Here is a 16,725-nt window from a genome sequence, read left to right as displayed (position 1 = left end):
CTTAGAGAAGGCTGCGGCCGGGGAGGGGGAGGCGGGCAGGAGGGAGGGCGCCCGAGGAGAAGCCAGGCTTAAAGTTCAGTGCCAAGGACAGGGAGATCCCTTGTCTTGGAAATTCCTGAAATTTCCAAACCGTCTTTTGCTTCTAGTGCACAAATAGTCTCTTTGTGCTACTTTTCCCTTTATTTCTTTCTGACCACAAAAGTAAAAAAAAAAAAAAAAAAAAAAAAAAAAATTTTTTTTTTTTTTTTGTACAAAATCTGTAAGGGTAGAGGAAACGAGAGAAAGAAAGAAAACAGGACAGGGAAAAAAAAAAAAAAGCCCCACCTCAAGTCCCAATCCCAAGGTTTCTTGTTTTGTTTTGTTTTGAAGATTTTCCTGGGCAGTTTGAGGGCACCATTTCAGCAATGGGGGGGCCCAACTTTTGTGTGCACGACAGTCACCCAGGGAGCTTGTTAAAACTGCAGAATCCCGGGAGTCTGCACCCCTGAGAGTGGGCGTCTGTAGGTTGGGGGGGAGGGGGCGGAATTGGTCCCACGGATCTGTGTTTTTAATAAAGCCCCTGGGGGACTCTGATGTGGGCGGTCATTGGACCACACTTTGAGAAATAATGAGTTTCAGGTTTTTCAAGACCCTCGGCAAATCAAGAGATGTGAAAATCCAGATTTAAAACAAAAATTGGGGGGTAATGATTTGTTTTCTGGAAGGGCTCGGCTTAAATAGGCATTTCCCTTAGTGCTGTTAACATATGATTCCGTTCACACTCGGTGATTCAGCGACGCAGCCACGACTTCATCTGTAGCACTCTGGGCCAAGACGGCATACCGCCACCTTTTTACAGAGCAGCGCTGACACCCATCTGCTCAAATAAATTAACGTTTCCATCTCAAATAACTCATTTGGCTGGATCATCAAGGTTACACGCCAACTCAAAGAGAGAGGGGAGGCGGGCGGTACTGGGGATGGGGAGGGGGAGGAGAGGCGTTTTGCAACGTATAAGTCGCAAGTGACACCGCTGCATTTTTGTCGCCAAGAAGGAGGGGTGGGTGGATGAACACAGCCTAGTGCAAATCACAGGCCCCCTGTTCCTGTCTCCTTCCCTCATTCCTACTGATGCCTTGGGGTAGGTCACAGGCAGAGCCGTATTAGCTGATGGGTGTGGCGATCTGGGGCAATATTCCCCGTGCAAAGACACGGTGTAGAATTTGTATGAGCGTGCGCGTGTGCACGTATGTGTATGTGTGTATATGCGTCGGGGGTGGGGACAGTAGTGACAAGTGCACACGAAGGTCAAAAAGTTCAGTGACAGGTACAGAGTATGTAGTGGAAAGGGCAGGTGGTTTCTTTTCTTTTTCTTTTTTTTTTTAACTTTTCATTTTGAAATAATTTTAGATTACAGAAAAGGTGCAAAAATAGTACAGAGATTTCCTGTACAGTCCTCATCCAGCTTTCTCTGGTGCCAACATCTTACATAACTATTGTACAATGATCGAAACCAGGAAACGAACATTGGTACGTGACCAGCAGCTAAGACGCAGGTCCTAGTCCCATTTCGCCAGTTTTTTCCACTAATGTCTGTTTTCTGGAGAACAAGGACGTCCATGCCAGAGAGGTGTGGGTATGAATCCCAGCTCCGCCACCGAAACCGGGCCGTAGTTTCTTCTCCGTCAAAAGGGTGCTGACCATGTCAACCTAAGTAGGGTCTTTGTGACGATTACCTGGCACGCAAGTGGCACTGCCTCCGGCTTGTGTCTTCCCATCCTCCCTCAGAGGAGCCCGCTCCTCCCTCAAGGATGAACGGGCATTTGCATAAATTCCTGTTGGGCCAGCTTGACTTATTCTCGTGAGGATCAAGTGGCAAGGAGATGAATTAGGAAACTCTTACAACAACCTGTGTAAGCTGAATCTGCACAGTGGCAGCCGGAGAGGGAAGGGGAGGAAAGGTTCAATAAACATTTCAAACGCAGACTAAAAAGGAGCCCGATGGATGTGGGGAGTGGAAGTAGGAGGAGCCAGCAGGGAGCAGATTATATTTTTGAATGACTGGTAATCCCTTCGACTGAGAGGAGCCAGAGGGAACCGGCTCAACGGAGGAGAGAGGCGAGAAGCCGTGATAACCCTTCTGGGTGCTTGCTCAGTGCCTGCTGCTTGCCTGCCCAGGCACTGAGCTTACTGCTTTCCCCGCACGATGCCACTGGATTCTCCTAATAACCCAAGAGAACGGTGACACAGAGAAGTTAAGTCACTTGCCCACATACTTTTTTTTTTTTTTCTTGGAAGTACTGAAGTCCAAGGTTCCTGCAGGCAGGACCGGCTACGTGATGTGCAGGGCTCCCTGCAAAGTGGAGATGAGACCCCTTTGGTCAAAATTTGTTAAGAATTTCACGACCGAGATAGCCGCACCTCGAACCAAGCAGGGGGGCCTCTTAAGGGTCTTGGGCCCTGAAGCTGGCCCTGCTGCAGCCAGCTTGAAGGCACATGAAGGTACCTGCATGAAGGTACAAAGACAGATCCTGAGAAGACCAGAGAAGACCACTAAGGAAGAGGGTTGGGGACAGGCCTGCACGGAGGGGCCACGCTCACTGCAAACAGCAGAAGAAACTCATGCTGGGTAGTTAGCAGGTAGGAGAAGGAGTAGAAGACGCGGTCAGAGCCACGGAGTGGGCAAAAGTCACAGCAAAGAGGGTCGCGAACGGGACGATGAAGGCGCCACTCTGTTTGCAGATTAGGGCACTGCCGTTGGCCTTGGAGCCCAGGGATTCAGGAGCAGAGGAGGCGAAAACCGGACGGAGCTCTACAGCGGACTAAATGGAGGTGAGGGAACAGCAGAGCAGCCCCTGGCCCTCTTATCTTGAGAAGTTCTTCCATTGCCAAGATCGGAGAGCAAGTTTGTGCCAGTTTGGAAGCGATTTTTTTAAAAAAGTCAAACCGCGTGAAGACTACTTCTCATTTGAGTCCCAAGGGCACTAAGAAATGCCTTCCTCCTTCTGCCTTTTCTCCACCCACTTAGCCTCACAAATGGTTGGCTGAGTCTATCCTTAAATTGTGGCCGGGGACTGGAGCTGAAAACGCCTTTGAGGATTCCTGCACGGCAACCGCGAAAATCTCTTTTTGGAGACTCAAATGCTGCCGAAGCTTCAGAGTGGTCAAGAGGGGCTTGGATCCCGGAACGGTCTACGTTCCTTTGTTGGGACAACTGCAACCACGGGGGACAGATCACCGTGGGCTGCTTATTTATAGATATTGGCCGGGCTGTTGGTCTCCTTCTGAATAAAGACACTAAAAGGAAAAGAGGCAGCTCGCAGCTCTTACAGACCCAGCTTCACAAAAATAAACTTGCCCTTGATTTTGCAGACTTCTGTTTTCGGTGCGATGCTCTGGAAGGCGTTTACTCCCCTTTCCTTTATGCTAAGCCATAGTGTCTCCGAGACCCCAGTCTACTGGGAGGCCCCCAGTCGGCCTTATACTCAAGTAAGCCACCTACACTGGCACTGAACATCTAGACTTTTCATGACTGGTTAATTCCTGAGTGTAATAATGTGTTGTCAGGAATTTTTATGTTTCTAAAGTCTTAGGAATAGTCCATGCCACAGCCAAAGTTTAATTAAAAAAAAAACAAACTTCAGGGGCGCCTGGGTGGCTCAGTCGGTTGAGCGTCCGACTTCGGCTCAGGTCACGATCTCGCGGTCTGTGAGTTCGAGCCCCGCATCAGGCTCTGGGCTGATGGCTCAGAGCCTGGAGCCTGCTTCCGATTCTGTGTCTCCCTCTCTCTCTGCCCCTCCCCCGTTCATGCTCTGTCTCTCTCTGTCTCAAAAATAAATAAATGTTAAAAAAAAAAATTAAAAAAAAAAAAAACTTCAGGGGCGCCTGGGGGGCTCAGTCAGTTAAGCATCCAACTTCCGCTCGGGTCGTGATCTCACAGATTGTGGGTTCGAGCCCCGCGTCGGGCTCCACGCTAACAGGGCAGAGCCTGCTCAACACTGTCTCTCTCTCACCCTCTCTCTCTCTGTCCCTCCCCCACTCTCTCTTAAAAAAACACGCTTCATCTTTTTTTAGAGCAGTTTTAGATTCGCAGCAAAACTGAGTGGAAAGTTTGCCTCCCCACCCCCGTCAACATCAGCGCCCCCCCCAACCCCCCGAGTAGGATGCTTGTTATAATCGATGAAGTTACACTGACACTTCATTGCCACCCAAAGCCCATAGGTGACATAGTTGTTCTTGGTGTTGTACATTCTCCATAGAATGTTCTATGGGTTTGGACAAATGTATAATGATGCGTATCTACCATCAGCCACCATATCACACAGACTGGTTTCACGGCCCTAAAAATTCCCTGTGCTCCCTGTTCCTCTCCCCGCCCCCCAACCCATCTGCTTGGCCACCACTGATCGTTTTACTATCCCCATAGTTTTGCCTTTCCCAGAATGTCCTGTAGTCAGAGGCATATACTACGAGGGCTTTTCTGAGAAAAGTTTAACGTTTAGTCAACTTTTCTATCTCAAAATAAACAAATAAATAAAAGCGCGCTTATTCTGGAAAAATCCAGCTGCGCAGAAGTATATCCCACCTCTGGTGTGAACCAGTCCAGGGAGCTAGGCTCTGCTGCGGTAACAAACACGCCCTGGAGTCGAAGCCATAAAAAGTCCATCTCTCACTTGTACACGGCCTAACGCAAGACTGTGGTGACTCCCCCCGCCACCCCTAGAGTCACTGCAGCAAGGGAAGGCAGAGGAGAAGACTCCCACCTTTAAATAACCTCTGCCTGCAAGGGGCACGTAGAGATGCTCGCTCCAGGGGCCAGACCGGTCCTTGGCCCCAAAGTAACCACATGGAGGTGAGGAGACAGAAGTGGGCGTGGCTGCCTTGGCCACAAACTGAAGGTCACCTCCGCGCCCCGATCTCACTCTGTACTCTGTACTGCACTCCTGTGAACTGCTCGGTCAGTCTCCTTCCAGACGGTGCTCTTGATATGTGCATATTTATGTACCTGCTCAGAACTTACTCTGCTGTACGCTCATGTGTAATACAGAAAAGTTCCTTTGCAAAAAGGGGACAATGCTTTGCATGCCTTCTTGCAATACCCTTTTGCCTTTAACAGTATGCCTTGCACATCCATTCCAGTAGGGATGAGCTAAAATGTCATTTAATAATAAAATGGCACCATTAAACTGAGTGCTCTCTGGTGCCCTCCGCCCTGGTTGTGAGCTCCTGGGCCACAGGAACAGCACCTCATTGCTGCACCATTCACTGGGACTTTGCAGGTTCCTGGGCATGATGCTAAGCGATTTACCCCACTCCCAACAACGCCATGAGGTTAATACCATTATTATCTTTCTCCAGTATTCTGACGATGTCCCTGTAGCTCAGGGAGGTGAAGAAATATACTACCCAAGGTCCATATACTGATAAATATACTATCCAGCTGGTGTCAGGAGGCCATCTATGGGATCCCTTGGACTTGGTATATCACAGGTGCTATGTAATATTTACCAGATAAATGGCTAAGAAGCGCTTGTCGAGTGGAACCCCCAAATTTACACAGCAATGGCTGTACGCAGCTATAATACTTCCTGTCAATGCCAGCCATCAGACTCTTAAATAGAACTTATCCTGTATTCATCTTCTGATGATATTGGAAGTTCCTAAAAACCCAAACCATGCGCTTCCTGCTGAGCCCCCCTGACTCCAACCAACACACAAACACCGGCAGAGTGTTAGATGTGTCGTAGACATATGACACGCAGTTCTCCAACTCCAGCTTCCTGCATCCCATCTACACATGCCTGCGGCCTCCCTCACCCCTGGCCCCTTGCTCCCCTCTGTGCCCCACAGACTGTTCTCCACCCAGCGGCCAGAGGGAGCCTTCAGAAGGGTCAACGAGAGATCTCACGGTCCACTGGGAACTCCTGGCTCCATTCACACTTACGCAGAAATCTTCAGTCACCTGAGCGTATGTCCTGAGTGCGTGTGCCTGCCTCGCCTCTGCACCTGTCCCCTCTGCCCACAGACGTCCTTCGCCGTCCCGGCTCTCTGCTCAGATGTCCCTCTCTAGAGGCCTTCCCCGACCCCACCTCGAAGAGCACACCTGTCCTCTCTGGGTCAGGGGTCCTCAGCCTCGGCACTAGAGACATTTGGGGCGGGACGACTGTGGTGGGGGGCTGTCCTGGGCGCTGTTGGATGTGGAACAGCATCCCACCCCCAAATCACAGTGGCACACACCCCACCCACCCAACCGCGACAACGAAAAATGTCTCCAGACATTGCCAGTGTTCCCTGGGGGGCAAACCCACCCCCACAGAGAACTCCTGCTCTAAAGGGTTAGCATGTAAACAGCGAGTCTCCTACAAGGGTTGAAAGGATGACTCTATTCCAAAAGGCTACAATAGCCTCTAAAGATGCATTTCTCTGAGCCCTTCTGGAAGCGGCCCAGACCACGGAGCATGGCAGCTGTAGGAGGCCCCAGGCTTCTGCTAAAACAGAATTAGACCTTCTGAGTAAAGGTCTTCTGTGAAACAGACTTGCTGGGATGTACAGGGGGGAAAGCTCAGGTTTTCTCTTGGCCTCCTTGCCACAGAAGGGGAAATGGATGCAGGAAATGACGGTCATTTTTCGTTGTGGCATCTGAGAATTCCTACCTGGAGTTTTCACTCAGAAACCAGGTAGAGGCTGCTGAGAGGAGCAGCTGGCGGAGAGGTGGGAAACCCCTTGCTAGCGTAAAACTCCCTTGGGGTCTGCTCCAGAGTAAGGTGGGGCTGAAGTGAGGCTATCTCTGTATATACAACTATCACAAGACTGTGGTTAAGAAAACAAGGTTGGAAGGAGCTTACAAATGGGACATACATGCTATAAATGGTGATAGTTGAGCCAAAAGCAACAAAATGCATTCATCTGGGATGCCCTCCCCCTGGGATTTCTGGCTTTGACCAGACAATCGAAAGCCATGCTTCAGACCTTGTCATTCTTCCACGGCTATGACCCTGAGGCAGGACATGCCATAAACCAACCAGGAAGCTCCCACACGCGCTCTTAGTTGGGGGCCGGCTGCTCTAAGATGCACATTCAGCCCCCCAACAGGGTAGCGTAGTAACTATTTTACTTTTGGGGATGATTTTCAGATTCATTCTTCATTCAAACATTCTTCAAATGCCAACTCGATCTTTCCCGTGTTCCTGGTGCTGTATGATTTAGTGGTTAAGTGTGTCATTGGCTCTGAAAACAGCTCACTTAAATGAGCTGTCACTCACGTGCTGTGTGACCTTGGGAAAGTTACTCAACTTCTCTGAGCCTAAGTTTACTCATATGTAAAACAGGGACAAAAACACCTATTCCTCTCAGGCAACAACAGATGTTGGCGAGGATGCGGAGAAAGAGGATCTCTTTTGCATTGCTGGTGGGAATGCAAGCTGGTGCAGCCACTCTGGAAAACAGTATGGAGATTCCTCAAAAAACTAAAAATAGAACTACCCTTCGACCCAGCAACTGCACTACTCGGCATTTATCCAAGGGATACAGGTGTGCTGTTTCGAAGGGACACATGCATCCCATGTCTATAGCAGCACTATCGACAATAGCCAAAGTATGGAAAGAGCCCAAATGTCCATCGATGAATGAATGGATAAAGAAGATGTGGTTTATACACACAATGGAGTATTACTCGGCAATCAAAAAGAATGAAATCTTGCCATTTGCAACTACGTGGATGGAACTGGAGGGTATTATGCTAAGTGAAATTAATCGGTCAGAGAAAGACAAAAATCATCTGACTTCACTCATATGAGGACTTTAACAGACAAAAGAGATGAACATAAGGGAAGGGAAACAAAAATAATATAAAAACAGGGAGGGGGACAAAACAGAAGAGACTCAAATACAGAGAACAAACTGAGGGTTGCTGGAGGGGGTTGGGGGGGGGGATGGGCTAAATGGGTAAGGGGCACTAAGGAAGCTACTCCTGAAATCATTGCTTCACTATATGCTAATTTGGATGCACATTTTTAAAAATAAAAAATAAAGTTAAAGAAAAAACACTCCTGAGAGCAATGATTAAATGAGATAATGCAAGTAAAGTGCTTAGCAGAGCAGCATCAAATGGGAAGAAGACATTGGTACGTTATTATTATTATTCTATATTCAGGAAAATTTAGATAGCTCTGTGATGCCTGGACACAGTGCAAAGGGACGGTGGTAAACAACAAGACCAGTTGGTAGGTAGAACAGCATCATTTCTAAGAGACTATAGAGAGAAGCATAAATTTTAGGCAGCAAAGAGTACTCGTGATGATTCGGCTCAACGCACTCACTTTACGAGTAAGGAAGTAGAGTTCAAGTACGAGGATGTGGGGTGAAGTGACTTGTCCAAGGTCACAGAGAAAGTTAAGGGCAGGCCTGGGCCAGAGCTCAGGCTTCCTGCCACCCAGAAGCTACTTTTCCATAGCCTTATCTATCACTGATGGGAGGACGGAAGGGAAGTACCTCCTCCCTCAATGTAAACCAAGTCCGTGGTCACAGGCAGATGTTCCAAAAACGCTGCTGGTGGAAAATTCAAGTTGATGTATAGTATTTGTAAGGGATGTTTCCATAGAGATGCACAAATAACTGGGAACAATCATCTCTTCTGTGGACAGAAAAGAGCCGTTCATCCAAACGGGACGCGTAGGGGGCGAGGAGGTGGCAGGCCTGTTCTCCTGGGGTGGTGGGCAGAGAGGCCAGGCCGCGATACAGGAGATCTGGGTTTGAAAGCCAGCATTTCCGGAAGCGGGGCATTTCTGGAGTCTTTGCCAGTCCTGTACATCGATGACACGGACCCGCGTGTCTTCATTGAATAGACACGGGCTGGTACCTTCTGGAGGCTGGGCTCTGGTTAAGGTGCGGACCCCACAACGTCAGCCCCGCTCTTGAAAAGCATTTCCACCTGTAGGAGTTTCCCCTTGCTGCTGTCACAAATGACCACAAACCTAGCGGCCCCAGACAACGTAAAGTTATTATCCTACCGTTCTGGAGGCCACAAAAGTCTAAAATCAAGAAGTCGACGGGTCCGGTTCCCTCTGGAGACTTCAAGGGGAGTACTGGTCTCTTCGACTTCTTTCGCTTCTAGGGCCTGCTCCCATTTCTTGGCCTGGGGCTCCTTCCTAGAATTGCTACGATCTCTTGTTGCCATCGTCACATCTCCGGCTACTGATGAAAACCCAGGCATAGGCGCCTAGCTGAGGCACCGCTGGAGCGTTATTTAATTTCTCTGAGCCTGCTTCCTCATCAGAAAGACAGGGGTGATGGGAATGCGTCAAATGAAGTATGTGTAAATTCTGAGCAGGCACCTGGCCCATGAGGACCAAGAAAGGCTGCAGCCTTCGCAGAGCCTGGGGGACACAGATGGAGAGGTGTGATGTCTGCCTGGGGTGTCAGGAAAGACTTCTCACATCTTCTCAGAAGATGTGACCCCTGAGCCACCCCCCCATCAGAGGACTCTGAAGGAATCTGACCAGTGGACAGGAGGAAAAGGGGTGTTCTGGACAGAGGGCGTCAGAAAGTATCTGGGGGCATTTGCAGAATTCAGGAGGGGTGAGTGCCAGGAGGCAGGACAGACGGCAAAGGGCTCGGTCAGGTCTTTGGAATCAGACGAGCTTGGGTTCAACTCCTGTGGGCAACACTTTAGAGATTCGTGACCTGGGGCACCTTGTTTGTCCCCTCCCCGCCTCCCCCCCTTCATAACAGGTGGATGGTAACAGCACCTACCTCCTGGGGTTATAGCAATTAAAGACCATTATGATCTGGGAGAGGCTGGAGAGGCCCCTTAGAAAGAGCCTGGAAGACCTGGCTTAGGGGTTTGGATTCTGCAGAATCACCCTCTCTTCCCACCTACCCTGCACGTGTTCTCTCTCTTTCCCTCAGCCAAAAGGAAGTCTGAACCCTGACCTTCCTAATCTGATGCTGTTGTCACCATTCTCCCGGACTTCAAAATAATAGATTTTTTTCACAGGTGGAAAAGATGCTACGAGACCTTTGCTCATCTATAAAATGTGGGTAATGATAGCACCGACCTTATACGGTTTGCTCTGAGGATTCAGAGAGAACGTGCAGAAGGTGTCTGCTATTATACTGTGGGGCGTTAATAGCTTAGGCTCCAGGGTCCGTAGGGTTGAGCCCAAATTCTGCCTGTGTCACTCACTAGCTCTGTGACTGCGGGCAACTGATGGATGTCTCGGTTATAATTCCTCATCTGCAAAAGAAGGATAATGCCAACCACAGACGTCCTTTGTGGGGGGCGGGGATACTAAGAGAATGTCTAGGATGCACTCATTAATTATCATTATATTCTTTCCATTGACAAATGAGGAGAGTTAGGCTCAGAGAGGGCAAGTGCCTTGCCCAAGGTCACAAAGCAAGTTGGCGGCAATCCCTCACACAGGCAGCTTCCTGTAGGATCCGAGATCCAGGCGACTTCCTGGCTTGAGTTCCAGGAACTGGAACCTGAGACTGCGCAAAGTGCTCCCCCTTTGTAGGCTGTTTTCCTGTGTGAAGGGCAAGGTGGCATCCCCCACCTGCAGCCCACAATTCCGCCTTGGTGGCCACCGCATCCCAGGATTGTGCAGCTCTACCTGCTGAGGAATCAGATGGCACCAGCAGACGGTCTCTCCATGCTACTGGAGCCCGCATCGCTCCCATCATTTATTTTGGACAGGACACAAGACGGGATATCAAAGGAATCAGCTGCTGGTCAGAGGAAACAGCAAAGGGGCCAGAACTCCTCCCGGGGGCTTCTAGGAGCAGCGTAAACACTCCATGCGAGTCGGAAGTTGGCCCCTCCGTTTTAATCCCACTTTATGAACCAAAATTACATCGATTCAAAGATATGAGTCATGCTGTCTTCTTGGTATGAAGCTTTTAATGAAAATAAAGTTATATATACATTTGTTTTATTGGGGTAAAGTTAAGATTGGAGAGCCTCGAGCAACAGTTAAGGCCAATGAGAGAGTCGGGACTCCTGGCTCCCCACCTTCCAAGAAGTCAAAGGATGACCTTAAACACATCTACTCAGGGTTTTATTTTTCCATCACGCTCTGCTGAATAATTGAGCTTTTCAGACCCCTCTGGCCCAGATGCCGGTGTGAATAAAGCCTTCTTTTGCTCACGGCACAACACAGGCGTCCCGTAATGTCCAGCCAATGAACCCACAAGATTCCAGCCATTATTCAAGCCTATGGACACTACTGCAATGAAGAGATGATGGTCCCCAACATGCTTTAACAGTAAGAGTGCTTAAGGAGGAGTTCCCGGGGACAGTGGCTCGTATGGGCCATGGATGTCAGAGTTGGCTGGCTTCCATTCTGGGTGGGAGTGACCAGGAGGTCAGGGATGGATTGACACTGACATTTTCCTTGGCAGGAAGGCACAGTGGAAGGAACAATGACTCCACGGTCAGGAGACCAGGGGTCAGATCCCAGCTGCCCGTCCAAGTCTGGCCTCAGTTTCCCTGATGGGCATCTTCAGGAGCCCATCCTCCAAGTTTTTGTTTTGTTTTTAATGGACTTTAGCTTTTAGAGCAGATTCAGAGTCACAGCAATACTGAGCAGAAGGTATGGAGATTTGCCATGTAAGACCCTCTTCTCTCCTACACACAGAGCCTCTCCCACTATCAACATCCCTCACCAGATGGTACCTTTGTTACAATCGATGAACCCACACTGACACATCATTATCACCCAAAGCCCGTTGTTAACATGCGGGCTCATTCTTGGTGGTTGGTGCACATTCCAAGGGTTTGGGCAAATGCATAACGACGCCATCATGATGGTATCATATGGAATAGTTTCACTGCCCTGAGAGTCCTCTATGCTCTGCCTGTTCATCCCTCCCCGCGACCCAACCCCTGGCCACTGCTGATCTGTTTTTTACTGTCTGCATAGTTTTGCTTTTTCCAGAATGTCCTATAGTTGGAATCCTACAGCACGCGGCCTTTTCAGATTGGCCTCTTTCACTTAATAATATGCATTTCAACCTTTTCCATGTCTTTTGTGGCTTGATAGCTCATTTCCTTTTAGCGCTGAATACTATTCCATTGTGTGGACGGACCACACCATGGCTTATTTACCCACTCCCCTACAGAAGGGCATCCTGGTTGCTTCCGCGCTTTGACAATTATGAATAAGGCTGCTATAAACATCCACGAGCAGGCTTTTGTATGGACACAAGTTTTTAACTCTCCAAGTTTCAAACCGAAACCGGCTGTGTCTCCGTTGTACAGCATCCTCCTGACAGTCCGCGGCCGCTGGGTAAGGCGAGGGAATCTCCTCTGGTTGGGGAGATCACATGGGCCGCTGGAATCATAGTGGAGAGTAGCAGGGAAAGGGCTGAAGTGGAGGTCAGAGGGAAGGAATTGTCTTTCCGCCTATGGGAAAGAGCAACCTTTTGTTCAACCAGTTTCTCATAGCAAAACCCAAAGGTGATCAAGGAACCCCCCCACCTGCAATCAATTACTATTGTTAGGTGCATAACAATAGAATTGCCCGCCACTTCAGCCTGTCTGGGATTCAAAAGTGCTTTTTGAATGCTAATCCGTTCATCTTCCCGGTAACCCTGGAAGAATTCCATTAGGCAAAATCTGTATTATTTTTACCAAGACAAAATATGTAGTGTCATTCTCTTGATGGAAAAAAATAATCAAGCTATGATCTGAAAAGAATAATGGAGAGAAAATGCTGGAGGTGGTCTGAGCTCACACTGACAGTCTGAGTAACTCCCACACCTAAGTGCGGCACCCAGACCTCTGCCTTGGTGGGAAGCATTGCTTTTGAAGGGTCACAGCCCTGGAAACACCTTCTGACAGCCTGAGTACCACGGGGCCCTGGGAAGCTCTTAGGTTCAGTGAGCTTGAGTCTCCTGAAATAATATTATTCTATTATTCTTGGCTACGCAGCTGGCTTACTTGCTGGGTGACTTTAGGGAATCATGTAACTTCTCTGCTTTCGTTGCTTGTAAATGGGTTCATTGTATTTGGACGCCCACCTCCTGGCCAGCAATCACCAGCTGGTGACCGACTTTGCAAATAGCAAATGAGTGCCCAAGGCTGGGGGGACCTGGGGCAATGCAAGTCTGGGGTAAATGCACAAGCTTCTGAGTCAGGAAGACCTGAGCTCAAATCCCAGCCCTCTCGCCTGATGACCGTGTGACCTTGGGTAAGTCAACCGGCCTCTCTGAGCTTTCATTTCTTGTTCCATGAACTTGGAAAGCCCGGTCTCTTAAGGTTGCTGTAAGGACTAAAAAGCACCTATACTGACAGCCCGTCACTTCCCATCAGGTCTTACAGACTTAATGCAATGTTTCCAAAACGTGCAGTTACTTGTACCACTTAAGGGAAACAAGAAGAGAATTTCAGTGCGTACACAAACATTTTTCAATGTGTGGAATGAGGAATGAATAGAAGAGACGCATCAAACTTGCGATTTTTATGACTGTGGCTGATTAGGACATGGTGGAGTTCTTAGAAGGTGAGTCAACTTTAAAATCAAAGTAAATAAGCAATTGTACAGTCGTGCACGGATAGGGTGAAAACAGTTTCAAGGTGGTATAGGAAACCCACAAATGGCTGACAGCAAAGGAATAAGGGCTCCGGACGAGGAGCAGGTTCTGACCTTGGGTTTGCACTCATCAGTCATATGCCTGCAGCCAGGCTCCGAAGTCCCTCTGAGCCTCGGTTTCCCTGTGTGTGAAATGGGATAGTAATACCTAGGAGGGTAAAAAGGAAATAAGCGAAAACAAAAGCTCCTGGACAAAATGGCAAAAGCACAGCCCAATCAATACTAGCCGTTTGCTTATTATCCCTAATGTGCGGCTCGACAGAGAAGCAGCTACACCTAGCTGCCACGTGGTAAGACTGTAACAGATGAAGTTGAAAATCAAGGACGGCTTCAGTCCTGGGCCTGCCATCCACCTGCCCGTGGCCTCGGGTGTGCTATGGAAGGTCTCTGGGCTTTTCATGTCTTCGTCTCTAATTCAACTCAAAGGGCTGAAAAGGCCAACACGCCCCATACTCACACCCCACCCCGCAAAAGAAGCAGGCAAAGTATGTGACAATACAGTCTACCAAAAATGAAATGCAGATGGCTTTTGCACATATAAACATATTCTCTATCTCACTCGTGAGAAACATGCGAATTCAAACCACACCGAGTATGACTTTTTTCTGTCATCAAATTTGCAAAGATCATTTTGACAGAGCTGTATGGCTAAGGTATGGGGAATGGGTGGGCCCTTGTATTGGTGGCGAGGAGGTAAATTGCCACAAACCCGACGGAGGGCAATTTAAGCTTTGAGGCAGGCTGAATCGTGGGGTCCACATCCTAACCCCTGGCGTGTGTGAATGTTACCTTCCCTGGCAAAAAGGGTGGTGGATTCATTTAAGCTGAGAATCCGGACATGATAAAATTATTCCAGGTCACCCAGGTGGGTCTGACGTAATCACAAGCATCCTTACAGGAGGGAGGCGGGAGATCAGACTCGAGAAGACAACGGGCTGACAGAGCAGTGACCGGAGCAACGTCCTTGGAAAATGGACCGAGGGGCCGCAAGCCAAGGAATGCAGGTGGCCACCAGAAGCTGCAGAAAGGCAAGGCAACGGCTTCTTCTAGAGCCTGCAGAATCAACCTGACCTGCCAACGCCTTGATTTTAGCCCAGTGGAGCGGATTCTGGATTTCCGACCTCCAGAACAGTGAGAGAGCAAGGCTGTGTTTCCTCAAGTCACCCCGTGGCTAAGCAGCCACAGGAAACAAAGACAGCCTTTGGGTCAGCAACTGCTCCCTTCCAGGACTTCACGCTACAGATACAGGAGCACGATGGCTGCGCCCGGGTTATTCACCGATAACCTGCAGCTCTGCTGTCCTGTCGACGTAGGGGCTCGGGCTGCGATTTCATGCTGTCTGCAGGGCCTGAGTCACACCGAGGTGTGCGTCTTTCCAGCTGCACGGAAACTGGCTGGGTGATGCCTCTGCCGACCCCACATCCAGCATTTAAATTACTGGCGGATCGCCGGGGCTGCAGGAGATTTCCAGCTGATGCCCCCAGGGGCAGGCACGAGGGAAAGTCCCTAATTACGGGACCCTGAGAAGCCCACGGGGGCGAGCCCAAGTGGAGCTCTTCTCTTTCAACAAATACAATACACACAGTCCTTTGTCTTCGCTGCAGAGACCATCTTTTTCCTGACACGTGAGAAATACTCCTGCATGATGTATTAAAATCCCTCAAAGAGGGAGTAAGAGGAAGGTAAAATAAATGTATTTCCATGACTTCAAGTACAAATCCCTGTGCAATCCTCAGAGCTGGGCTAGAGCTATTTTAAAACTAATGTTGTGCATGAGACGAACCTACTCGATTGAAAAATCTTCTGTTACAGGGTAGAGATGGGCGAGAAATCAGTCGGAGTGCTTGATTGTGGTTATAAACATTACCGGCTGCATCAGCAAAGCTGCGAGAGTCGACCGTAAACCTTTTGCCGGGGGGACTCGGGAGGCAGGGCTGACGAGGCAAGTTCAAAACCGGAGCCCGTTTTACTCCCAGTCTTCCCGGGCTGGTAAAAATACCCAGCGATCTGCCCGAAGCGGGGGCGAGCAGGGGAAACCTTTCTCCCCTCTGCCTCCCTGTCCCCTGAGAGAAGAGGGGCCAGATAAGGAGGTGGGGATGGTGGGGCAGGAGGTGGATTCAACAAACCCAAGGGGCGGCGGCTCCTGCCAGACCTGGCGCCATGTGCCAGGGACGCAGAGGGGTCTCCCCCATGTTGAAGGAGCTTACATGGGCGGGGAGAGCATAGCATGGGCTTTAGAGCCACAGGGGTCTGAGTTCGGATCCCAGCTCTTCCACTTCTACTCATCCGTATGGTCCTTTGTCCAAAACGTGGGACTTTGTAAACCTCAGTTTTCCCATCTGTAAAGTGGAGCTAATAATGCCAACCTGTGGAGGCAAACCAAAAACCAGATTCTTAACTACCGAGAAGAGACAGACGGTTACCAGAGGGCAGGGGGGTGGGGGATGGGTGAAATAGGTGACGGGGATTAAGAGTGCAGCTTTAGAGCCAGCTTCAGAGATAATGCATGGCAAGCCCCTGGCACAGAGTGGCCCCTTTACCTATGGCAGCTGTTACGATGAGTATAGCAGCCTAACCGAGAAAGACCCTTAAAGGCAATGGGAAGTCAAACGAGGAAAAGCACACACGGTCCCGGGGCTGGATCCGCTGGACAGCGAGTGTCAGAACAATTCTCAGGAAGGAAAGGCTCCTGCTAAGACCTCACCCAATTTCTAGTCCACAGAAAGCTCTCCCGCGCTTCCAAAGCCAGATAAATGCTAGGTTCCTTCAAGCCAGCCCAGATCTGCCAGGGCTTTGTCCTTGCTTCGTTAGTGTCATTGCAATATTCATCCCTCGGGTGTCTGCACAGTTGAACGGCATCACTCCCTCTGGGACACCCAGACAAGTGGAAAATGGCAGGTGTGTAATAAATGATCAGAGGGTTTTGGGTGGATGCTGAAGAGCGCCCTGGGTAGAGAAGGCAGGGAGGTACCAGTGGATGAGGCATTTGTATCAGTCAGAGCTCAGTCAGAGAGGCTGGGCCACCGTCCACGCCTGCACACATACATACGCTTATACATGGAAATCTGACCTCACAAAACTTGTGGGAGCTGGCCGGCGGTCTTCGTGTCTGATGCTGGGCTTGACGTCCTCGGGGAGGGCATTAGGAAAGCTA

General features: G+C 49.5%; 1 long non-coding RNA gene across 1 annotated transcript; it reads right to left on the bottom strand.

Annotated features, from left to right (window-relative positions):
* Positions 1 to 10,790: 10,790 nt before the first annotated feature.
* Positions 10,791 to 14,978, bottom strand: LOC131489281 (uncharacterized). Its single transcript, XR_009250458.1, has 2 exons — positions 13,626 to 14,978; positions 10,791 to 12,382 (listed from the first exon to the last, which is right to left on the bottom strand). It is a non-coding gene; the product is annotated as an uncharacterized LOC131489281 (long non-coding RNA).
* Positions 14,979 to 16,725: the final 1,747 nt, after the last annotated feature.

This window comes from Neofelis nebulosa, chromosome 11 (assembly GCF_028018385.1).
Source record: "Neofelis nebulosa isolate mNeoNeb1 chromosome 11, mNeoNeb1.pri, whole genome shotgun sequence".
NCBI lineage: Eukaryota > Metazoa > Chordata > Mammalia > Carnivora > Felidae > Neofelis > Neofelis nebulosa.
This window is presented reverse-complemented; position numbering and strand designations above follow the sequence as displayed.